This window comes from Bos javanicus, chromosome 4 (genome assembly GCF_032452875.1).
Source record: "Bos javanicus breed banteng chromosome 4, ARS-OSU_banteng_1.0, whole genome shotgun sequence".
NCBI classification, from domain to species: domain Eukaryota; kingdom Metazoa; phylum Chordata; class Mammalia; order Artiodactyla; family Bovidae; genus Bos; species Bos javanicus.
The window spans coordinates 95,401,845-95,427,413 of NC_083871.1; the positions used below are offsets into that span (position 1 = coordinate 95,401,845).

At 42.7% G+C, this 25,569-nt stretch overlaps 1 long non-coding RNA gene across 26 annotated transcripts in view; it reads right to left on the reverse strand.

The window, feature by feature from the left end:
• The window catches only part of LOC133246761 (uncharacterized), a 240,273-nt gene that overhangs the window by 212,471 nt on the left and 2,233 nt on the right, over positions 1-25,569 (reverse strand). For 19 of the 26 annotated variants that reach the window (XR_009736162.1, XR_009736158.1, XR_009736153.1 and 16 more), the window contains exon 1: positions 882-25,569. The exons of 1 other annotated variant lie outside the window; for it this stretch is intronic. This is a non-coding gene — a long non-coding RNA (uncharacterized LOC133246761). The remainder of the gene's footprint in view (positions 1-881) is intronic. 6 more of the 26 variants (XR_009736142.1, XR_009736136.1, XR_009736155.1 and 3 more) reach the window with 6 other exon arrangements.

Below are 25,569 nucleotides of genomic sequence, written 5' to 3' on the forward strand. Positions count from 1 at the left end.
CTTCCTCTAACAGTTTCTTCTTTTCTGCACTCTCCACCCCAAAGCTTCTCAGACTTCCCTCACTCCTGATGGCTTTCTCCCCTTCCCCTGCCTCTCAGCTCTTCCTATGCCCACCTTCCATGCACAATGCAGAACTAGCATACATCTTTTAATGCTGCCCTATTTATTCAGAGACCATGTTACCATGAGCAGTCAGTTCTTTTTGTGCTAGTATTTATCAGCAATAGTTCTGTTTTTCTTTTTCCACAGTATAAAGTCTACTCTTTAATTCAGAACGCTAATTTAGTTTCTTAAAGTCTTTAGAAGACTCAAAAGTTATTCTTAAAGAAAAAAATAGTCCTCTTAGGAAAAAAAAATCAAAATAATCATCATCACTCCATGTAGGAGAAAAAACTCAGATTTCATTTCAGGCTATGTCAGTGTTCTACTACATAATTCCTTGGCCCATCTGATCTCAAGTCCTTATAGAAATCTTAAACTATTTCACATACAGTGATTCTTAAAATATTTTCACGTTTTTTTGTTCCACCTTACTGACAATTCCTTTACTACCTTGAAAGCTGATTAAATACATATACAGACACATAACATAAAAGAATTCAAAATGATCTGTCACTTTAGTGTTTCTATTTGTCAGCAGCTGTATTAATCAGATTCACTAATCACCTCTGCAAGTTCAGTGAACACCACCAATGAATAACAGAATTGTGCTTCAAGCTGAGATAAGAAAAAGGGAAAACAGGTGACCCCTTGCTTGGATCTCATCTTGAAGCCACAGTAGGGGGAAGGGAAAGGAAGGGAGGGGGGGGAAAGCACAGATAAGAACAGTCAAAACAGTATGAGAAGTAAAAAAAATCAGAAAGTAAGTTGATTTCACTCACAGTTAAGAGTCCCTGAAAACAAGTGAAGGAAAGTCGTACTGCATCCCTCCAGCCAAGAACTGAGCAAAAGTTCCACTCCAGGAAGGCTTGGTGGTGCTAAAAGGAGGCAAGAAGGATGTAAGATCTCAGAATCTAAGCGATGAAAGGCATGCCAGCCACTCATCCTCCCACTTTAGGCACATTTTTTTAAAAAGTTAATCATCGAATTAAATGTTATAATCCAATTTCCAAAATTGTTCTACTTCACTTAAACTGCTGTCACCTGTAATAATCTTACAGGCAGATGCATTCATTTCAAACATCACTCTTTTCAGATTCCTTGATATCTGAAGTTCTCCATCACGTCACCGTTTTTGTTCTTATCAGGAACACAGCCAGATCTTTCTCTAATGCTACAGATCCAGCTCCTCTTAGTTCAGTCACTCAGTCATGTCTGACTCTTTTCAACCTCATGGACTGCAGCATGCCAGGATTTCCTATCCATTACCAACTCCGGAAGCCTACACAAACTCATGTCCATTGTGTTGGTGATGCCATCCAACCATCTCATCCTCTGTTGTCCCCTTCTCCTCCTGTCTTCAATCTTTCCCAACACCAGGGTCTTTTCCAATGAGTTGGTTCTTCGCATCAGGTGGCCGAAGTAGTGGAGTTTCAGCTTCAGTAGCAGTCCTTCCAAAGAGTATTCAGGACTGATTTCCTTTAGGATGGACTGGTTGGATCTCCTTGCAGTCCAAGGTACTCTCAAGAGTCTTCTCCAACACCACAGTTCAAAAGCATCAATTCTTTGGTGCTCAGCTTTCTTTATAGTCCAACTCTCACATCCATACATGACTACTAAAAAAATCCTAGCTTTGACTAGATGGACCTTTGTTGGTAAAGTAATGTCTCTCTTTTTTAATATGCTGTCTAGGTTGGTCACAGCTTTTCTTCCAAGGAGCAAGTGTCTTTTAATTTCATGGCTGCAGTCACCATCTGCAGTGATTTTGGAGACCCCCCAAAAAAGTCTCTCACTGTTTCCATTGTATCCCCATCTATTCGCCATGAAGTGATGGGATCAGATGCCATGATCTTAAGTTTTCCAAATGTTGAGGTCTAAGCCAACTTTTTCACTCCCTTCTAACCAGACTCCAGACTATGGTTTCCCCCAGAGATTTGGTCTTCAGTTCTCTGGTCTGCCTCTCTGTACACTCATCCCTTGAAGAGTGTAACCCTCACTTCACATGAGGGTTAAACTTCACATTAAGTTTCCCTCTTTAGCTAGACATTTCAACATGAGACCTGGATCATGTTTCAAGGGCTTAGGAATTTCCCCTTCAATGTTCAAAACCAGACAAGCACCCTTATCCCCTCAGAATTGTTTTCTCTTTCCAGTTACTACATGCCTGATCATTCTGCAGGCCAGAAAACCTTGAAACCACTTTTTACTCTCATCTCCCTCTCTTTCTGCAGCACCCCTGTTCTCTCTCATCTCCCCAGCCAGCTCCACCATTAACCCTACTGCTGGATTACTGCACTAAGGTCAATCTGTTTGTCCCTTTCTTCAATTATTCTTTGCCACTGCTACCAGATTAATCTGCTAGATACTGTGGTAGTCTTCGTTTCAAAATCATACACCCCTCCTTTTCTTCAGAACACAGATAGTGGAGTGGTTTTAAAACGTCCCCAGATTCTTTGACACACCTCTCCTTAAAAGGCAGAACCTAATGCCTGCCTCCTCCCCACCTTGAATGTGGGCTGAATCTACTGGCTTGCTTCTAAGGACAGAACTCTCGCAAGAGTTCCCAAATCCCTGACCCACGAACCACAGAAATTGCTAAGAGACCGTAAAATGCTTGTTTAGTTCTAAGCCACTAAATTCAGGGGTAATTTGTTACATGGCAATAGATTACTAATTCAGAAGGTTTTTCTACTGCCCAGTGGATCAAATCCAAACTCTGTGGGACACAAGGTCTTCCCCAAACTGTTCCTACTTTATCTTCAAGAACAAACACCTGTTTCAGTCTAAGACCAGTTATTTCAATGACCTCACGTAACATGGTAAAATTCTGCTTCTTAGGCTTATGCTATTCTCCCATTAAATGTCCTCCTTTGAGTCTCCCTACTAACCTAAATTCAACACTTTTTGGGGGCTCAGTTCTAAGTCTACCTACCAAAGAAATTCTTCTATTTTGTAATGTATATAAATAAACACATATTTGATTTCCAAAACTATCTTTAAGTTATCTAAGGGAGAAATCATGACTTTGCTATCTTTACATTCCCCATGTTAATGGAAACATACTTTTTGTTTAGAATTAACTTTTATGACCCTTCTTTCAAAAAGAAAGTTTTGAATATCTTTTGAGAGAGGACATATACAATAAAGTTTACTTTGTTTAAAAAGTGTTGAGAGGATAATTTGGTATTATACACCACCAAAAAAATCTACATGATCTATGAATAAGCAATTCCATTTTCAAGAATCTATTTTATAGATACAAATACAAGTAAGCAAAAATATAGGTACAAAGATATCCTCCACAACATTGTTAATAGTAAGTAAAACTCAGAAGCAACATAAAATATACCAATACAGGGAAAGTTAAACTAGGGTACAACAGACTACCAAAGCTCCATTTCAGAGAATGAAACAGGTCTACATGTACTGATCTGTTCTGACTGAGATGATATAATATGTAAAAAAAAGGTTCACAAAGAAAATAAAATATTTAAGAATAAATTTAATGACATGTATAAAACCCATCTGAGGAAAACTTTATAACATTCCTAAAAAGCTACAAATGAAGAACTTAACAAACAGAAAGACATTTCTTATTTTGGAACAGAACAAGCCAACGTTATAAAAATGTCAGTTTGTTATAAGCTAATTTATCAATTTAATACAATTCCCATAAATATACCAATAATTCTTTTCAATGAAGCTGAAAAATTGATACAGAGCTTCATATTAAAAACACATATGCAAGAACAGCCAGGAAAACACCGAATGGTAGAGGCGAGGACTAGGCCTCTAAGACATTAAATTATGCTATAAAACCTCTTAAGTGAAAAGTGTGCTACTGGCTGAAAGCAGACAGACAGGTCAGTGGGGAAGTACAGAAAGTTCAAACCAGATAGAATGTCAGTACTGCTCATGATAAAGAGGGTGTCTAAAAATCGCTAGGGCAAAAACTGATTTTTTAATAAATGGTTAAAGCAATTGATTAGTCATTTGGAAAAAGATAAAATTCATACCATAAGGAACAGACTCCAAACAAATCAGAGATCTAAATGTAAAACAATGAAGTATAAGAGGGGGGGAAAATGGCAGGTTCATCTCTAAACTTGATACATGGAAGGACACACTAACTATGAGTCAAAACCAGGAAGAATAAAAGACTGAGTGCACTGGGACAACCCAGAGGGAGGGTATGGGGAGGGAGGAGGGAGGAGGGAGGAGGGAGGAGGGAGGAGGGTTCAGGATGGGGAACACATGTATACCTGTGGCGGATTCATTTTGATATTTGGCAAAACTAATACAATTTGTAAAGCTTAAAAATAAAATAAAATTAAAAAAAAAAAACTGGGGCAATGGATTAAGGGGAAAAAAAATGTTTAACAATTTTTTCTGCATGGCAAAAAAATCATTAACCAAAGATAACAGATAAAATGGGAGACAATATTTGCATTCATATTACAGATAAAGGGATAATATCCATAATACATAAAGAAGACTTAAAATTGAGAAAATAAAGACTAGTAACTTGACAGAAAAAATGGGCAAAGGACATGATATACAAGTGCATGCATGCGTGCTCAGTCACGTCTGACTCTTTGCAACCCCATGGACTGTAGCCTGCCAGGCTCCTCTGTCCATGGGATTATCCTGGCATCAATACTGGAGTGAGATGCTCCAGGGGATCTTCCTGATCCAGGGATCGAATCTGTGCCTCTTGCATCTCCTGCACTGGTAGGTGAATTGTTTACCACCGAGCCACCTGGAAAGTCCCATGAATATATACACACACACACAAACACACACACACACACGTGCAGACACATATACAAAGTATACACATTATATGAAAAGATGTTCAATTTCACTTATAAAAGAAATACCAATTGAAATGACACTGAGATGTTATTTCTGATTTATCAGATTGGCAAAAATCAAACAGTATGAAAAGTCACAGTTTGGCCAGGATATAGAGAACTAGGCACCCTCATACGCTCCCTGGAGGAATGGCCACTTTCAGGGCTGAGGCAGAGACAAGACACGAGGAGGACCACTGAGTGCCAGAAAGTGAGGACGTGTCAAAGAACGGTGCAGATGCACCAAAAGTACAGAGCAGTCAGCTTCAGGAGGCTCCTGCTGGCCAAATCTAAGACAATTTGAGCTTCAAAATAAGTAAAGATAAGAATAAAGTAAGAATTCATGAGTCTAATCTGATTTTTTTTTTCAGTGAGAGATAAGAGAACACTTTGTGGAAGAAAGACAGTGAATAAATGAAGAGGGAATGATGAAATTTTAAATCACCATTGGGCAACCATCATAAGACTAACTGATTCAGTCAAGAATCATCCATGGATTCTAAAGCCTATAAATCTGAGGAGCAATAGTTTATTAATGAAAAACATCACTCCACAAGATAGTTACTGTTTGAAAAGAGGGAGAGAGTAACACTGGTCAAACCTGGCAGATAGGGCCTTAACCACAGGCTCAAGGTCAACATGGCCAGAAGTGAGACAAACGGACATTGTGTGCTTGTGAAGATGATGTGCTGAGTACACATTGTGTACTGAGAAGAACCCAGTGTCCCCTGGGCAGCACTGCTGCCGAAAGTGCAAACCCTGAATCTAAACAGGAGGTGACTTCAAACAAACCAAAACCGAAGGGTATGCTAGCAGTAACTGACCTACTCCTCAAAACTGTCAGTGCCATGAAGCCCACAGACAGAATGAGAAACTGTTTCACGTGAAAGGCTGCCAGACGCAACGTATGGCCCAGGATTTTCCTACCATAAAGACATTTCCGGAATAACTGATGGAATCCAAGATCTGTACCTAGATAATATTATTGGATCACTGGTAATTTTCTGATTTTGAAAAAGAATAGACAAGGAGAATGAAGATCTGACTGAGAATGCGTAACCTGCATCTAATGATAAGGAAACTACAGACAAGTACAGAAGAAGGAATTTAAAGACTGTCAATCTGATAGAAGACAAACTGTAGAAACACGCCAGGAGAAAGGACAGTAAACAGATACAACAAGTAAACGTGACGGATAACCTTAGACTGGATCTTATACCGCAGGGGGAAAAAAATGTTGTAAAGGACCATATTAGGTCAACTGACAAACTGTGATATAGATAGTAGATTAGATATAAATATTTTAACAGTGTAAATTTATGAAACAGTTACTGCTGTATAAGTGAACAACATCCCTGTTCTTAGGAAATACACACTAAAATATCCAGGGGTAAAGGGCCATGATATCTGTAACATTCTCAAATGATCTGGAAAAAATATATTGATACACACACATATACACATATAAATACAGAACAAGAAAATACACACAAATGAAAAAGTAAATGGGGACAACGTTAACAGTAAGAGAATCTAAGAAAAAATAGTTTTTCTTTGCATTATCCTTGGGTTTTTTCCCAGCCTTCATTTTTAATGGTCCAAACTATTACTGAGAATTAACATAAAACAGATTAAGATCAGCAGTCTTCAAAAAGAAACTACACTAAAAGTTACTGCTTAAATATGTTAACAATAACTGTTATTTCCTTAGTGTTCATTTGAGAGATCAGATCAGATCAAAATGGCCATGCTAGCTCCTAAGGGAAACACAGCTGGAAAGAAGGTGAAACGTGCAAAAGAAATTCCATGACATGTGGCTAAGATCGTAAGTTTCTCTGGAGTCAGGTTACCTGCCTCTGAACTTGGGCTCCAAGTCCTGAGCTTCCCTAAGCTTCGATATTCTATAAAGTGGGAATGCTAATACTATCTATTTCCTAGGGCTTTTGTGGGATTAATGGAACAATAGGTGGAGGGGGGGAACTCCATATTTTTGCAAAGTGCCCAACACATGGTAAGCACTCATTATTATTATTGCTGTTATATCATTACCTTTGTATTGTAACATATCTGCCACAGAGCAATGGGGCTTTTGGTAACTAACTACAAAGAACACCAGAGAAGAATTCACGTTTATCCAGCCCCAAAATATAAAGATGCTCTGATTTTAAGGGCCAGGTTTTAAGGCAGAATAGCCCTGGGGTGGGAAAAAAAAAAAAAGGTCCTCTACCAAATTCTTAAGACTTGATGAAAGTATCAGTTGAAAATATCTGATTCTTCCCCATCTAATTTCTTTGTTCACCAAGTAAAGTTAAGGTCCAAACTTTATCCTTTTGACCAGATTACAACTGACCAGAGTAACCTTAACAAGTTACCTGGCTGAGATGTTCAATATCCTTTACGCTTGTAATTCTGCTTAGCTTACTTAACATCTTTCAGTCTCACAGTCCTCGTCAACTCTGAAAGAACTGCTAAAATCAAAATTCTTACCCGGCAAGGTCACACACTAGAGAGGAAGGCCCAATCAAACCGCAGGGTCTCCCTCCTCCTGAAGGCCTGCCTGAGGTCAGCGGCTTCCATCCCTGATGGGAATGTACCACCACTGTGGACGTGTTAACTTTCCAGAAACATCTATCAAGGCTGGACCATCTGTCTTCATTAACCGCAGGACACCTAATGGACACCGCGAGCAATTCAATACTCACTGATTAATAAACACCAGCCTTCAAGAGAAACGGCACTGAGCGCCAATCGATAACTTTGTGTTAATCATTCAAAAATGGGGGGGGGGTGGCGCGGAATGGGGCTGAGTCAACTCTGAAATTAATGATAACCTTTCAGGCAACGTATTTCAAAACACTTCAAAAAACTAACTTTTAAGCATAAATATCACACAAGTTCACCATATAAATGCATAAAAATGCCCACACTGTGTAATACCACCCAGAATCACTATCAGATATAATTTACTAATAACGCTGATTTCTAGTACTACTCAGTAAGATTTTCTTTGAACCTTCGGATAATCTTCAGTAAAACCCAAGAATCTCTTTTAAAAATACAGAGAATATCCAGCTATTGTTCCTAAATGTTCATTTTCTCTTAGCAGCTTTTGTTTCAACATATTTATCTTCTCTCACCATCAAAGGTAGCAGAAATATACACAAAAGGTAAATAAATTCTGTGTCCTGTTTGCCATCTTCTGTACTTTTCTACTGAAACAAATGACAAAATTCTCTTGTTTCTCATTCTTATAGGAGAAAAAAAATATCCAAGAGGAATAAACAAACTCCTAAGAGATCTCCTTCGTGCTTCCTCTATGTAATTACAGACTTTCTGGATACTGCCCCCCGCCACCAAGTCCCTCCTTTCCACACCAGCACTTTCTGAAAACAATACCTCCTTACACCATGAACATCCTTTTCCTTAAGTGACACAAACATCAAATGTCCCTTCAAAATTTAAGAGACAAAAAAATTTCCTCCATCTTTGTTTCAGGTCTCATTCTCTGAATTTCTTTAACACATAGAGAGAAGTATGGTCCTATACCCTACAAGGTTAATGACAGTATCAACGTAAGCCTATGCTTACTCACCGTTTTTAATAAATAATGTTCAAAGTTCAAAGGTTTAAAAAAAAAAGTATTCCCTGTCCTCCAGCTATCTACTTCCTTCTCCTAAAGACATGAAAATGTTATAGTTCATTTTTTATCCTTCCAAGATGTTCTTTTTTTCTTTTCTATCTATCCAGCCGTCCACCGCGGTTTATAAGTTCTTTTTTTACACTCTTCTATGCTTTGTCCTTGTCTAAGATTGTATCTTCAAGAATATAGCATATCAGAATATAATGGGCTTCCTTTTTCTATCTTACTGGCTATATAGGACTTTTAAAATATACTGAAACCAGTTTCTGTGGTCCTACTCTTCTTGTTCCACCAATTCATTAAACACACATTGTGCTGGACAAGTCCACCTGATTTAAAATGAATACATACACATTCCACTCCCAAATGTAAATATCGTCTATATACTAGATCATGTTATAGCAATGCAAAAATTGTTGGGTGTCATCATTGCCCTGGGGTTACACAGAATAAAGTTCTCTTTAGCAGGTATTTAAAGGTGAAATGTCATAGCATCTGCAACTTATATTCAGGTGCTTAAAGAAAATCATACAAATATATATATACCACATTTGATTCAAAACATGTACATACACAGAGCATGACACAAGCGTGGCAAAAATGCTAATAACCAATTCGTCTAGAAGAAGGGTAAACAGGTACTCATATTACTGTTATTCTAAGGGTTTGACATTTTCAAAATAAAAAGATGGGGTAATAAAGGAACTTCCACAAGGAACTTCCCCTCATTTACTACCCTAAAACATAGAACTGTCCCTTCCCGATTCCCAGGCCTATGTCCTAACCGAACCCAATCCCACCCCTTCTACTCTCCCCTAAAAGAGAATTAAAACAAGTTATTTAGCTATTCTTAACTCAAACTGCTCAAATGTTGTGGCTCCTTAGGGTCTTCTCCTACTGCTCGAGTCCTTCTCCCTTCTCTCTTCTTGTCTAGTCATTCTTTGGGGACACTCAGACATTTACTGCATCTTTTCACGGACTAAGCATTGAGAACCCAGCAAGAGAGTAAATACCCAGAAGAAGAAGCTCTGGATGAAGAATTCTTTTGTAATTCCTATAGCACCCAGTTCAAAAAGCGTTTATGGAAATAATGGGTTTTTTCAAACAAAGAAGGGCATGGGAACCACTGGTAAGCAACGAGGGAAAGGTCTCGAAGCTCAGTCTTTTTAGAAAATCTTCTCCAGTCTCCTCATCTTTTTCTCCAACAGGTTAAATTCCTCTTTCCTAATCTTCCAGACTGCCACGAATATCCACTCCCTGACACAATGACATATTATCCTAGTGAGAATGGAAAAACCTGTTTCACAATCCCAAATAAAGTAACCCTAGAAGTGAGAATATCCAATTCTCTTACATTTTATTTATATGACGTTACTCAACACAGTAATACACTGTCAACAATTTGCAGGGGGCGGGGGAAGTATCTCTCAGTCATCTGTCTATGGAATATTCCTGCATGGCACTCTTTCACCAGTTTGAAACTAAGGGAGACCAGCCTCAGAATGTGTGTCTACTTTGGTTAATCAAGAGGCAGCTGTCATGTCAACTAAGACAACAAGCTGTGTCTAACAACAATACACTTTGGAAAAGCTGATTCACTAATAAGATACAACACAAAGGATACCTACTAAAAAATAGCAACGCTTCTTGAAATAAGACTCAAGTTGAAATTTTACAAATGTAAAACAGGAAAATTCTAAATCTATTTCATTTTTCTCACCTGTGTATATGTCACAAGCCTGGAAGAGATCCTGTAGTTCAAGCCTCCAAAAAGTAAGATTCAGAGAGGTTCACACCCCCAATTCAAACACCCCACAACTGGCAAATTCAAGTCAAGCCAGGTTTAGAACTCATAGACTCTTTGCAGGCTTCTCTGACCATGTTACCTCTCAATTTCAGAAATTAACTTTCTGAAAAAAAAAAAAAAAGTTTTGTCTGAAAAAAATAGAGGGGATGAGGAAGGGGAAGACTTAACTACAGTCAGCTATGCCACTAACCAGGTGTGTAAAATTAAGTAAACTATCTCATCTACAGAATAAGGAGACTGAATTCAATTAGCTCTGAAGCCCTGGAGAGCTAGATAGAATACACTCTGATTCGTGAGAGTGGTATAAGTAATAGCTGTGTATTTAACACAAATTTGACTCAGTCACATTTTTTATACCAAACTTAGTTATAGCTTAGGCAATTTAAAAACAATATTGTTAACTCAAACCACACCTTTGTTTACCAAAATTTTCATAAATACAAAGAATCTCAAAATTCATTATCTACTACTACCTACATTTTGGCAGGATGTCCTTTAGCACAAAATTTAAACTTCAATCTGAAACCTATTTGAATGCCTATTTAAATATCCCAAAGAGTTTGGAAAGTTATACATTTCACAGTTATTTTCCATTCAGCATGGCATCCGCTATAGAAACATACTCACATCTTTCGAAATAGAAATCTTCAGAAATAGTCTGCACCAGCATCTTGTCAGAGGAAAGCCTGCCTTTGGCTCTGGGCTGCCATTTAGTCAGGCTAACAAGAATGCCTGTGGGGACTGTCAGTTGTCACTGGGCTACCCATACCAGGAATGGGAAAGGCAAAAGGAAAAGGAAAAAAAAAACAGAAGAAACAGAAAAGAACCCAAGAGAGGGCGGGGGGGAAGGAAGGAAATCAAGAGAGTTAAAGAACACGGAAAAACAGAAAGACAGGAGAATAAACAAGGAGAGCAATGGCCTGTCAGTACCCCAGTATCCACAAGCCTTCGGACAGGCTGCAGACACCTTGGAGTGTTCCTGTCTGTTTGTTTTTCTTTTGTTCTGTTCTGGACAGAAAGTTTGCGCAGAGAGGACATGTTTACTTGTGCCTGCTCCTAGACTCTGTGTCAAGGATTAGGATTCCAACATATGAACAGTAACTCAGAAGGAGCTCCGATCCAAAATACACTAGACTGTTTACCGGGAATGTCCAGGACCTGACATGTTCCTAGTGACTCATCTCTCCAGAGCATGGATCTCTTAACTCCACAAGAGCACCATGATCCAAAAAGATGTTTTAGCAAGTACTATGTATATTTATACAAATGCAACTCGGTGCTTTCAAACAACTGGTGCTATCCAAAGACAACAAGGAAATACAGTCCTCCAAAGGACGGCATTTCCAGTCAGATCCTCAGGATGCCATGGCAGTCGACCTTCAACCACATGGGCCCCTTCCTCAGCAAAGCAGCTGAAACCTCAGACAGAAGGAGCCCGGGATCTCATGCCATCATCACATCCCCCACACACGAGCAAACGCTCTACAGCTATTATAAGTCATGGTTTCTTTCACAGATGATCACTTTAAAAATCATTTTAAAGCCAATCTGTTGCTGGAAATATTTCTGTTTTTTAGAATTTTAAATGATCTTCTATTATTGAAAAATATGTGTCTTGAAAATATTCTGCAGCTGATATGAAATGACTAAATAGGGTACTGATTCACTAAGCTTATGAAGTCCTTGTTCTAAACTGCTAGTTAGGTGTTAACAAAGATATATGTAAGGCACAGAGCAAACTCCTCTGTTCAGTAAAATGAAATTCATAGCAGAAGGAATCTTCAGTTTGAACCCTTTAAAAGTGGGAGCAAACAAGGATTTTGGTACCTTTTTCATGAAAATAGAAGTCTGCAAACACAGTAACTTCATCAGTTAACGAAAAGGCATAAAACAGATCACAAATTTCAAAGATAAAATCTAAAGAAAGGCTATGAATGGCATTTTATTTAAAAACACTTTTCACTTGTTATCAGGTACCTGCATTTTTAGTCAATGAGCATGAAGACTGAAAAGTCATCTCAAATTCTATTGGGGCAGAGCCTATAAAAAAGATATTACACAATTTTTAAAAGATAAAAATTAGAAAAAGCTGAAGGAGTATTACTGACACAAGGAGAAAGCCGATGAAGTAAGTGTTGCCAGTATAACTAGCAAAGATTAATCTCTGGAAACATAAAATAGCAAAAAATGATAATTATAGACTTTTAGAAAATGGACAATAGGTGCAATGAATGTATGATATATCAATAAAAAGCAGAAAGCACACAGCTGTGAATGACAATGATAAGAAGTCTGATGTAATTGTGAATATTATGAAAAGATTCAGTACTAACAAAAAGTGAAAGTCATTCAGTCCTGTCCGACTCTTTGCGACTGTATAGTCCATGGGATTCTCCAGGCCAGAATACTGGAGTGGGTAGCCATTCCCTTCTCCAGGAGATCTTCCCAACCCAGGAATCGAACCAGGGTCTCCTGCACTGCAGGCAGATTCTTTACCAACTTTTAATGAGTTGTACCGGAGAAGGCGATGGCACCCCACTCCAGTACTCTTGCCTAGAAAATCCCATGGACGGAGGAGCCTGGTAGGCTGCAGTCCATGGGGTCATGAAGAGTCAGACACGACTGAGCGACTTCACTTACACTTTTCACTTTCATGCATTGGAGAAGGAAATGGCAACCCACTCCAGTGTTCTTGCCTGGAGAATCCCAGGGACGGGGGAGCCTGGTGGGCTGCCGTCTATGGGGTCGCACAGAGTTGGACACGACTGAAGCGACTTAGCAGCAGCAATGAGTTGTACAATAACTAACAGAAATATTAAGCAAGTTCCCTAGTAGTCCAAATATCACCCCGTGCTTCTATCATGGAGATGAAAGCAGCAGCCAAAGATTCCAGTTGGGGTCAAAAACCTTTCTACAGTGGAGTGTTTGGGTTCAATTTATTCTCGGGTCTTCTGACGTAGATGCATGTGTGTCTGGAAAGTATGGAAAAGCATGCCCTTGGGACCCCTCCCTAACTCCTGAAGGAAAGAGGGCCAAACACACTGCACACAGACTAATTCAAGGAGTCTTGGACTCCCTAATCGTGGAACTCAGAACCAACACCCTACACGGAGGCCAGTCTTGATTAACAGGGCTTTCTTTGTGGCTCAGCCAGTAAAGAATTCACCTACAATGCAGGAGATCTGGGGTTCGATCCCTGGGTTGGGAAGATTCCCCTGGAGAAGGGAAAGGCTACCCACTCTAGTAGAGAATTCCATGGACTGTACAGTCCATGGGGTCACAAAGAGTCAGACCTGACTGAGTGATTTTCACTTTCACTAAGCTAAAGTACTCCTATGAGGGTTTACAGTCCTAACACAATGCGAAAAACTCAATCACAGCCCCTTAGGGCCAGAAACACCTTGCTCCACCAAGCCCTCCTTTTACAGGTGAGCGGCCTGTGGCACAAACTTGGACACTCTGAAGGTTCTGTATGAGTGGGAACTAGAAGCCAGTGGAAAGAATACAGAGCCCCAAGTACAGGATCCAAAGAGGCAGATACCCACTGACCATTATTAGGTATTAACACTATTCTAACCTCAATACTGGAGAAGGAAATGGCAACCCACTCCACTATTCTTGCCTAGAAAATCCCGTGGACAGAGGAGCCTGGTGGGCTGCTGTCCATAGGGTCGCACAGAGTCAGACACGACTGAAGCAATTTAACCTTGTATTGAGCAACCTCAATACTCTTTCCACCAAACTTAAATACGATCAGTCACAGCACAGAAAAGAGAACTAGAAGGAAAAGGAAGAAAGATGTGGAGGTAGGATCATAAAGGCCATCCACAGGGGGCTTTGGCCGACCAGAAGCCAGCCGCCTGGCTATCAGAGAAACAGAAATGTCAGAAGCTGGAAGACACGACCCTCAAGAGATGTGGGAGGACAATGACGCCTGCTGCCAAGAGCTCGTGTGTTGTGTGTTCACTCTCTAAAGCATAGGAAGCTTTTCAAAGGTACTGAGGGTGGAGGCGGAGAAGGGGGGACAAACTCTAAGAAAGATAGAGGGTGGGATCACACGGCAGTACCTTCCTCTCCTCTGGTTGCTCAATGAAAACTGGCCCATGGGCATTCTCGTCACTTGAAGACTGCCAAGCCCAGCCTCAAACTGTCAAGTCTAAAGAATTCAAAACTATCTCACAGATTTTGTTACAAAGATTCTATCAGATATTTCAGTCTAGAAATGTCTGCAGATCTGAGTAGCAAATCACATGGAGTTCTTTTCAAAGTAATCAGCAGTAGATCAAAAGTTAAGGTGGCATCCGTGAAATACAGTCTGAGACTAACTATATGGACGCTAAATCAACTCTAAGATTTAATGTTCAACCGCTGTATAAAAGAAGTTGGAATACAAAAGAATTTTGAGATGAAATTTAGAACTGATAGATGTGAAAAGCAAGGGAGACTTCGTGGCCTCAGCCCAGCTCTGCGGCCTCTGCTACACAAATGATTTGTTTCCTAATCCATAAAACACACCCGTAATAAGCACTGCAAGTGCCTTCCAGGAATTTGATTTAAACTAGTTAACGATCATAAAGCAATCTAAAAGTGTAAGCACTGCATTAATTCTGGGCATAACTTTGGAAAGGCATTTGATGTAAGTCAAGTAATAGCATCTGGTGATTAATTTGAAGGATTCACCGGAAATAAAAAGGAAAACTCATTAATTTATTTTTCTAACAAAAGAAGCCTGTGCTATTAACCAGTCTTGACATACCTACACACAGGTTTAGAACACTTAATACTTAAAACCTTTCATTTTTATCCTCCCATTCCTTACTCTTCACCTGTTTCTTTTCTATTTCCTTGCTTTCAGATGAGACTGTGTGTGCGCTAAGTCACTTCAGTTGTGTCCAACTCTTTGCAACCCTATGGACTATAGCCTGCCAGGCTCCTCTGTCCCCATGGGGATTCTCCAGGCAAGAATACTGAAGTGGGTTGCCACTCCCTCCTCCAAATCTTCCCAACCCAGGGATCGAACCCAGGTCTCCTACATTACAGGCAGATTCCTCTGTCCAGGAGCCTGGGATTTCCCAGTTAAGAATACTGAAGTGGGTTGCCATTTCCTCCTCTAGGGGGATCTTCCTGACCCAGGAAGCGAACCCTTAGGTCTCTTAGGTCTCCTACATTGGCAGGCGAGTTCTTTACCACTAGCGCCACCTGGGAATTCCCCCAAAATCTTACTATGCTTTCTTTTCCAATAAATTCACTCATATTAAAATGCATTGTTTCCGTTTCTAAAATACATCTACAATTATTTGCATATTCCTTTTCTCACAATGGTCATTGTTATTTCACCTAAACTACTAAAACAGCCTCCGAGCTGGTCTCCCTGCCCGCTGTCAATCCATTTCTCAGAGACAGCAGCTTGAATGATCTTTTTCAAACAAATGTCGTATCTCTGAAAAAAAAAATAAAATGCACTGTCAAATCTCACTTCTGGTCACCTCAACCTTGAGTCCATCTGACTCTTGGCACTCAGGAATCTAATCTGGAATGCTTCCACAGAACCACCGGTTAGACTGCCCTGGCATCTCCATGACCCAACCCCTCCTCCTAAGTCCACCTCCTCTTTCACCTCCTCCCCTTCACCCCAGCCTGGCAAAATAAACATATATTCTGCATAAGAACAGTGTGGTTGCTCTGCAAGAGCTGCTTTAAGAAGTCTCCTGGTATCTCCACTGTCTTCCTAGAGATTCCAGCCCCAAAGCCCCTTCACTGAGAAACTACAGAGCCTCCACTGTTCCCCAAAGTCCACAAAATAGGTAATGGCCATGCCCTGGCTTACTCTTCATCTCCCAATGGGAACCTCATTCCTGTAACCAGGAGTCTCCTATGAGGCAGTTACTTTCAGAGGACGATCCCCATTTAACATGATCAGAACCCATTATGGACCCATGCTGCTGCTGCTAAGTCACTTCAGTCGTGTCCGACTCTGTGTGACCCCATAGATGGCAGCCCACCAGGCTCTCCCACCCCTGGGATTCTCCAGGCAAGAACACTGGAGTGGGTTGCCATTTCCTTCTCCAATGCATGAAAGTGAAAAGTGAAAGTGAAGTTGCTCAGTCGTGTTCGACTCTTAGCGACTTCATGGACTGCAGCCTACCAGGCTCCTCCATCCACAGGATTTTCTAGGCAAGAGTACTGGAGAGGGTTGCCATTGCCTTCTCTGTTATGGACCCATAGACTGGCTTTAATTAAGAAAAGACCTACATCTCAATAAACAAATAAATAAAATAAAACACATTTATTTAGTGAGTTCTGACAATTATCTAATGTGCTACATCTTGCCCTATAGATGTGTACTAAGAGGCACTTGGTTAGATTTGATACCCAAACATTCATTCAGGTTAAGGGAGCAGCAAGCAGTTTTGTCATTTAATAGCATCAGTAACATTTCAACATATTTTACATAGAGACATCTACTATTGGGTAAGAACTCCAATCTGAGTTTTAATGGACTCTGAATTTTTGCAAACTATATGGGATTCTGAAGAAACTCTCATTCAAAATTAATTTAATCCATTTAAAACGTTGAAACCTCAGTTTTCCATACAGCAATCTTTAAATGAAATAATGTTGCAGAAATCAAAGGGTAGGTGTTACAGCTTGAAGAAGAGGGGAACAGGCATATAATCATGGAACTTTAGAAGAGATGACCAAATCCAGTGGTTCTCAAAACGCAGTCCTTTGACCAGCAACATCAGCATCACCTGGGAACTTGTAAGAAACTCGGACTATCAGGCCCGCCCTAGACCTAATGAGTCAGAAACTCTGAAGTGGGGTCCACCAACCTGAGTTTTAACAATCCCTCAATGAAGTCTTGGAGAAGGCAATGGCACCCCACTCCAGTACTCTTGCCTGGAAAATCCCATGGATGGAGGAGCCTGGTAGGCTACAGTCCATGGGGTCGCTAAGAGTCAGGCACGACTGAGCAACTTCACTTTCACTTTTTACTCTCATGCATTGGAGAAAGAAATGGCAACCCACTCCAGTATTCTTGCCTGGAGAATCCCAGGGACAGAGGAGCCTAGTGGGCTGCCGTCTATGGGGTCTCACAGAGTCGGACACGACTGAAGTGACTTAGCAGCAGCAGCAGCAGCAATGAAGTCTATATACACTAAAGTTCGAGAACCACTGACCCAATCCCACCACTTCACTGACGAGAAAAGAAATGTGGCTAGCAACTTCCTTCAATTCTTATACCAAGTTAGTGACCAAGGTCACTGAAGAAAATTCTCAATAAATCTTCAAAACGATTTTTAAGCTATTACATCTACATCTAAATAGTCACACAGGATCTTCTAAGCTGACCAGGTCTTGATCTACTGCAAGTGTAATTCTTATATCATTGCTTTAAACTTGTGGTGGTGGTGGTGTAGTTGCTAAGTTGTGTCAGAATCTTTGCGACCCCATGGACTGTAGCCCCCCAGCCTCCTCTGTCTATGGAGTTTATCTCCAAGCAAGAACACTGGAGTAGGTTGCCATTTCCTTCTCCAGGGGAGCTTCCCCACCCAGGGATTGAACCTGGGTCTCCTGCATTGCAGGCAGATTCTTTACTAACTGAGCCAATACTTAGGCAGACATGAATTTTTTTGTCATGAGCAATTCACATTTAATACCTAAGGGAAAAAAAGACTTCACATTATTGACCTGTCCATAAAGTCAACAACTCAAATCTCATAGGCTTTCTTGTTTGGTCGAGTGGGTTAACTTTTATTACTGACAGCAGCAGTGGATTTTGTCTTGCAATCATTGTGTTTTGGTTCAGGTTTGAGGGCAACAGCAGAAATTTATGGGGACTCATGGCTGATGGTTTGTTTCTGATTTGGGGGCTCCCCACCATTACCACCAAAGATATTTACACACCAAGGACATTTGAAAAGCAGTCATAAAGGACTAAGAGACCAGAAACTGCTAAAAGATCCCCCTCAAAAACTTCACATTTTTATCTTGGAACGTAGCATATGATTTTCTTTAGAAAACAGATTTCTGTTTTCAATTATATTTTACTTACCCTGGTTTAAAATTAGTTTTCAGGCTTTCCTGGTGGCTCAGTGGTAAAGAATCCGCCTGCCAATGTGGGAGACCTGGGTTTGATCCCTGCTCTGGGAAGATCCCACATGCCAGGGAGCAACTAAGCCCACCCCCCAGCCCCTCACACCACAACTGTTGAGCCTATGCTCTAGAGCCCACGAGCCACAACTACAGAAGCCCTGAGCCCTAAGCCTGTTCTCTGCAGCAAGAGAAGCCACAGGGGTGAGAAGCTTCTGCACCACAACCAGAGAGCAGCCCCCACTTGCCGCAACCAGAGAAAAGCCTGCGCAGAACGAAGACCCAGCACACCCCAAAATAAATACATTTTAAAAAACAGTTTTCATGTGTGCGACACACAGCAGCAGAATGACAGGAAGCTAGTCTGTGTCTCCTAGGAATGAGGACAGGGCTATAATCCAGCCACACGGAAGACCACAAGCTAGGGAAGTCTGATGCACAGCATCAAGAGCAGACTACATCGTCTTCTACAAGTACCAGACCACATATGGGGCTGCATCACCAACCCACCAATACAGCATCAACCATGTGAAAAGACAGCTATGATTTCAGCCTTTGGGCTCTCGCTCTAAACAGATGTTTGATGTATCTCATACCTTTTCATATAAATATTTTAAAATCTGGTAGTGGTTATCTGCACAACTAAACATCTGTTTCTATTTACATTTTAAAATATTTTCTTTTGAGAAGTTTATAACTTGGGTGTTAGGATTATCACAGAGATTTAGAGGTTTAAGAGAAACGTTTCCATTCCTGTTTCTCAGATAGAAGCTATTTTCTCAATGTCATGCCATATGAGAGATATTTTCAGTCCTCTTTTCAGACTCTATTAACATCTATAATTACCTTCGATTTCACAAACCATATTTCCTAACTAACATGGCTCAGTGCATGACTCATTCTTTGAGGAAGAATCAGAACAAGTGTGCAAAGCAATAGAAACAACTACCTCAATTTGACTTCCAACACCCTCTCTGTGACCTGAACACCAAAGCTTTTTTGTGACTTTATTTTTCAATCTGTCATCAAATAGGGGTAACAATTCTTGCTATGTATCCTGCTACAGGAAAAGGAATCAAAGTCACTGAACTAAGGATAATGTCCCTGGAGAGACCACATTCATTCCTTGGAAGAACTCTAAGTTACAGGGCAGTCACTGAGTCTCGGCCTCCTCTGTAGCTCCCTGACATACCCTCTGAGGCTACATTCAGGGGGTGAAATTATCTGAGTGTTCTTCCCTTCATGAAATGTTTCTGGGTACTTGCCACGTGTGAGGCATCATGCAAGGACACTGGGGAAATAACGGCCAGCAAGACCAACATAGCGCCTGCTCTTCACAGTACATCTAAGGAAGTACTGGTTAAGCTCATGGGACTTCCAATCAGTGTATACACCAAGGATTCAAATCCATTTGATGTTCTAAATAATTACTCGAAACCATAATGACCCATAATCACTCCACTCTGCTCCTGAAAATGGGAGATCACGTGAACTCCATGAAAAGCCCACAGACCACAGACAGATGCTCGACAATATGGAGGCCTCACGTAGGTTAAAAATATCTTGGAAACACCTTATGACCTATGAATGGGAAGCACAGTGTTATGCACTATAAAATGAATCAAGATTTTTCTTTTAAAGGCAGAAAACTGCAAGTTAACATATACCTATCAAACACTAAACTCAAACATAAGCAAATCCTCTGTAACTGTCCAATGCAGCAGCCACCATCCGCTTGTGGCTATTTTTAAATCAATGAGAACTTTAGTTCCTATGTCACACTGCTGCTGCTGCTAAGTCACTTCAGTTGTGTCCGACTCTGTGCGACCCCATAGACGGCAGCCCACCAGGCTCCCCCGTCCCTGGGATTCTCCAGGCAAGAACACTGGAGTGGGTTGCCATTTTCTTCTCCAATGCATGAAAGTGAAAAGTGAAAGTGAAGTCGCTCAGTCGTGTCTGACTCTAGCAACCCCGTGGACTGTAGCCTACCAGGCTCCTCCGTCCATGGGATTTTCCAGGCAAAAGTACTTGAGTGGGGTGCCATGGCCTTCTCCGCTATGTCACACTAGACACACTGAAAGTGGCTCACTAGCCTCAAGTGCTTAGTGACTATCACTTCTAAGTCATCATAAATATATCATTATAAATCATTCCTATCATTCCAGAAAGCTCTATGGGACAGTGCTACTCTACAAACACCTCTGTAATATTAAATCTGAAAGTTACAGTGTAATGAAATGTGATGATGTATCTGTACTCAGCTACGATACACAGAAGTTTGTTCATCAATAATATAGTGCCATTTCTTCCTTCCTAAGTAAGTCGAAAAATGGTAATATTGAACATCTCTCCCAGAGCTCACAAGTAAACACTTGGTAAATTGAGAATGAAATTGGGAAACAAGTGAAAAGCTGAGTACATTTAGTCCTGTCCTTCCTACTCCTTTTACTGGAATATGTTGGTGGTACCCTGTATTCTCTGTTCAAAGATGCATGGTTTCAGCTTAGCAGCAGAAGTGAGGACAGTAAAGAATGAAGATGAGTGATCAACCCAAATAATGCAACTCAAATTCAATTTAGACTGACGTAATAAACGTGGGTGCCTGCAGTGTGCCAGTAGTACACAAATCACCACCATTTCAACCTTTTATCAGGTCAATTTAGTAGAGGTGTCCAACATATAAACAAAAACAATATATGTTGTGAAAAAATGCACTGAGACACATCTGTGCAAGGAATGGAGGTGACACAGCAGGATGTTTCCAAACACCTTTCAGGAAAAAACTGGGGCTTCCCTGGTGACTCAGACAATAAAGAATCTGTCTGCAATGTGGGAGCCCTGCGTTCGATCTCTGGGTCAGAAAAGTCCCCTGGAGAAGGGAATGGCTACCCACTCCCCTATTCTTGCCTGGAAAATTCCATGAACAGAAGAGCCTGGCAGGCCCCAGTTCAGGGGGTCGAAAAGAGTCAGAAATGACTGAGTGACTAATATTTTCACTTTCATGAGAAATTAAGAGCAATGTCCTAAAGGAGGTACCCTAGAAGCAGAAGGCAGAGCTGTCCACAGGAACCACAAGTGGTTTGACAATGCTGGATTAAAGTATCTTTGGTGGTCAACAAGGATGAGGATGACAAGGGAGGGAGGGAGATGGGGTTAGAGAGCTATTTCCATGCCAAAAATAGCTTATACTCAGTTATATCAGGCTTGCCCTAGTGGTTATGTCTGTCTATAAGCTTCCCTAACCAAAACTGCAAGCCACATGAAAACCAGTCTTCGAAACTTGGTAAGTAATTTGCCTACATCTGCCATACAGCTAACAGTATTAGAAAGCAATCATTAGTAGGAATACAAAGACATTTCTTTGTGACGCAGTACCACTAACAAATGTGTATTGGTCACAAAAACATTGTAATTAGAACCCTCTGTTTTTAAGGATAAAACCTCTATTGCCTGTGAGTTTTATTTCTAATATCCTTAGAGAATGTATCAAGGAACACATTTTCAAAACAAATAGATTACTTCCACATCTAAATATTCCCACTAAGAGTTTATCCGACAGAAGAAAATGAAATAAATGAGAGAGAGAAGAGGATACAGAAACAACACTTCTGTACTCCAGACCAGAGTAGCTGTGTTTTTTTTTTTTCCTCCTAAATTTTCAGGGCAAAACTTCTGCTACTCCGTATACTAACCACCTTGCACATTCTGCTACAAGCAGCCAATGACCAACAAAATTATATCGTGTCTAGCAACCTAAAGGACTTCTGTGAATGCTTGTGTAAATCCTGGGGAATTATCTGCATCTTCTAGACTCTTCACTTCACCTTACACGTATGTTCAAGTCTCAAAACAACTTCCATGGAATCAGTTCTCTCCAAATTACTGGGATCCCTTCTTCAAAGAAACTTAGGGAAAATGTTAGTAGCCTATATAGGTCTCAACGAATTCACCAGGTGATTCTTCTCCCTTTTATACAAGCAAAAATTTGCACATATATATACATACATATATATATATATATATATGCTAAGTCACTTCAGTCGTGTCCGACTCTCTGCAACCCCATAGATGGCAGCCCACCAGGCTCCCCCGTCCCTGGGATTCTCCAGGCAAGAACACTGGAGTGGGTTGCCATTTCCTTCTCCAATGCATGAAAGTGGAAAGTGAAAGGGAAGTCGCTCAGTCCTGTCTGACTCTTAGCGACCCCATGGACTGCAGCCTACTAGGCTCCTCCATCCATGGGATTTTCCAGGCAAGAGTACTGGAGTGGGGTGCCATTGCCTTCTCCTATACATACATATATATATATATATATATATATATATATATATATATATATACACACACATATATAAATTGGCTGATCCTTAGGCAAACACAGAACTATTCCTATTCGCACAAACACATGCATTTAGGTAAAGGTAGATTTCCAAAGTAACATACGTAATAACTGAAAGACTAGGTTTTTAAATCAGCTTGCTTGGGTTCTAGTTATGGATCGTCACTGACCAACTCTTACTCAACCTCCTGAGCTTCCACTCTGTCACCTGTAAAATGGGGGTAACAATGTTTCATCAAGAATGTCAGGGCATGCCAGCATATAGCTACCAGCATCTACTGACAAATCAACACCTGTTGGTTTCACAGCTATCTATTCCAGCCAGCTAGTTCTGTAAACTCTCAACCTTTCTCGGTTATTAAAAACACTTACGGAGGTTTAAACACACACACACGCGCGCGCGCGCGCACACACACATACGTTCAGCCCTATTTGGATTTGGGTTCAACTGGTCTAGGATTGAGCCGGGCATCAGAATTCTTTCTAAGCCGGTCCAGTTACTTACGACGTGCAGTCTGGATTAAGAGCCACAGATAGGTCTCTATATGCCCACAGAGACTCACGCCTGCAGAGTCTGTTGATTTCCAACTGAAACAGCGCAGGCGGGCCCCCAGCCCGGATAGAGCAGGCTCGCCTGGATGCTGCGACGACGAACTCAAAAGTGCGGTGGGATTTACACCCACGCCCGCACACCGCTCACGAGAACCAACCCCCACGAACTCCACCAGGTGGGGCCTGGACACCCAGCGCGGTCGGGATCTGTCCGGGGCACACGCCCCCTCGCCCCTTCGGCGACAGCACCCCTCGGGCGCCCGGCCCTCCGGACGCGTGCGTCACCGCGCCCCAGCCCCCCTCCCGCCCCCGGCACGTGACTCGACACGCGCCAGCTGCACGCGGGCTCCATCAAAACAAAAACAGAGAGGGCCGGCCGGCCGGCCTGGCGGCGGGGAGCGCGCGGGGGCGGCGGGCGCGCCCCCGCTGCCGCTACCGCGCCTCCGCTGCCCAGAGCGCCGCCAAGGCCGCGCGCCCCAACCGGCCGGGGGCGGGAGGGCAGAGGGCACCACCCTGTTTACAACCCTCGCTCCGGGCCGGGGGCCCCGCCCGGAAACGGTCTCTCGGGAAAGGGCCCTGGCGTGCGCACCCACCCGCGGCCCGGACGTCGGCGCTGGCGTGGGAGGCTAGGGCAGCCGCTTGGAATAAAGCCGCGTCGCCACGGAGCTGGGGCCCCGGGCCCGCGCGAGTCTCCGCTCCTCCTCAGCGCGCCGCCCACGGCTGCTTCGTGTCAGCCCCCGTCACGACTCTGCTACGCACTTCACCCCCCAGCTCTAGGCTCCGGCGCTTCCGCAGACCCTCCTCACGTGGCCGCCTCCTCCCGGCCCCCCGTACTCCCCAGCGACCGGGCTGAGGACCCTCCCGCACTTCGGGACCCTGCGCTGCTCCTACCCCGGGGAGGGGGTACATCGCCCGTCTTGGACCTCCCCCCCCCCCCACAACCATCTTCTGCCCCGGGAGGGAGGGTAGGGTGGCCATGAGCTGTCAGAAGCCCAGTTTTCCACATGACGAACCTCATCTTCACCCTTACACATCCCTACTCCCCCTTCAGCCTAGCTTCGAGATGAATCAGGTATTTAAAGCGGGGTTGGGAGGGGTTGTCTTCATTTTTCTCCCTGGTCGCAAAAAAAAAAAAAAGACGCAGCTCTGCCGATCCGCTCGCTTTTAAGACTCCCCACGTCGTCCCATCATATGCAACTTACAAAACAGAAATGCCCACCACACACCTGCTACGCCACCCACCCTCTCGGAACCTGGAGACCCACCCAGCTCGCCTTCTGGAACCTGCGCCTGGGGTAGGGTGGGAGCGGTGCCGTCCGGTTCCCCAAAGTAAGAGGGAGTGAGACGGGGATCAGGCACCCCCCCCAGCCCCGCCCAAGAGCGCGATCCTCCGGTCCCCCAACTCGAGAGCGCAGCAGGGCATCCTCCGTCCCTCCCGGTGGAACGAGGAAGGTAGCCGACGGCCTGGATGCCGGGGGGTGCTGTTTTTCCCCTTTAGAACGCAGACGCCGCGTCCTCTGTGAGCACCCCCACCCCCGTCGCCTTATTTCTGGTGGTCAGCAGAGGTGGGGTGGGGGGAAGACAGGACCAAGTACTCTCGAGGTTCCGGGATGTGACTCTCCGCGGAGTGAAGAGGTGGAATCTCGAAATGGAAACAGTCTTCCCCCCTCCCTCCCCTCCTCCTCCTCCTCTTCTGTTTACCTCAAGTTTGAATTTTATCTGCGCAACATTAGCTGGAATGCGGACATTGAAAAACACACACACACACACACACACACACACACACTCTCAACCCGGCAGCAGCTCCGGAGGAGCCATGTGGCATCAAGCCACCTCAAAGGGGAAAAAAGTGCTCTTAGCAACACAAACATGGCGAAATCGCCTCGGCATTCCCGGCTAACGCCACCACCTCTACCTTTCCTCGCCCGGCTCGCCAACATCCCGGCTGGGACCTGCGGGCCCTTCCAGGGGGAGGCGAGGGGCCCCCGGGGAGTCCCAGGGTGGGACCGCGGGGCGTGCGAAAGAGGAAATAACCGGAGTCCACAGTGGAAATGTTTCTGCTGGACCATCGAGCCCGCCGCCTCGCAGCAGTGAGGGGATGCCTCTTTTCATCTCGAGAGGTCCAAACTGAGAACAAAATTCCCATCCCGAAGTCCTGCTGGGTCGGCTTTCCCCACCCTCCAGA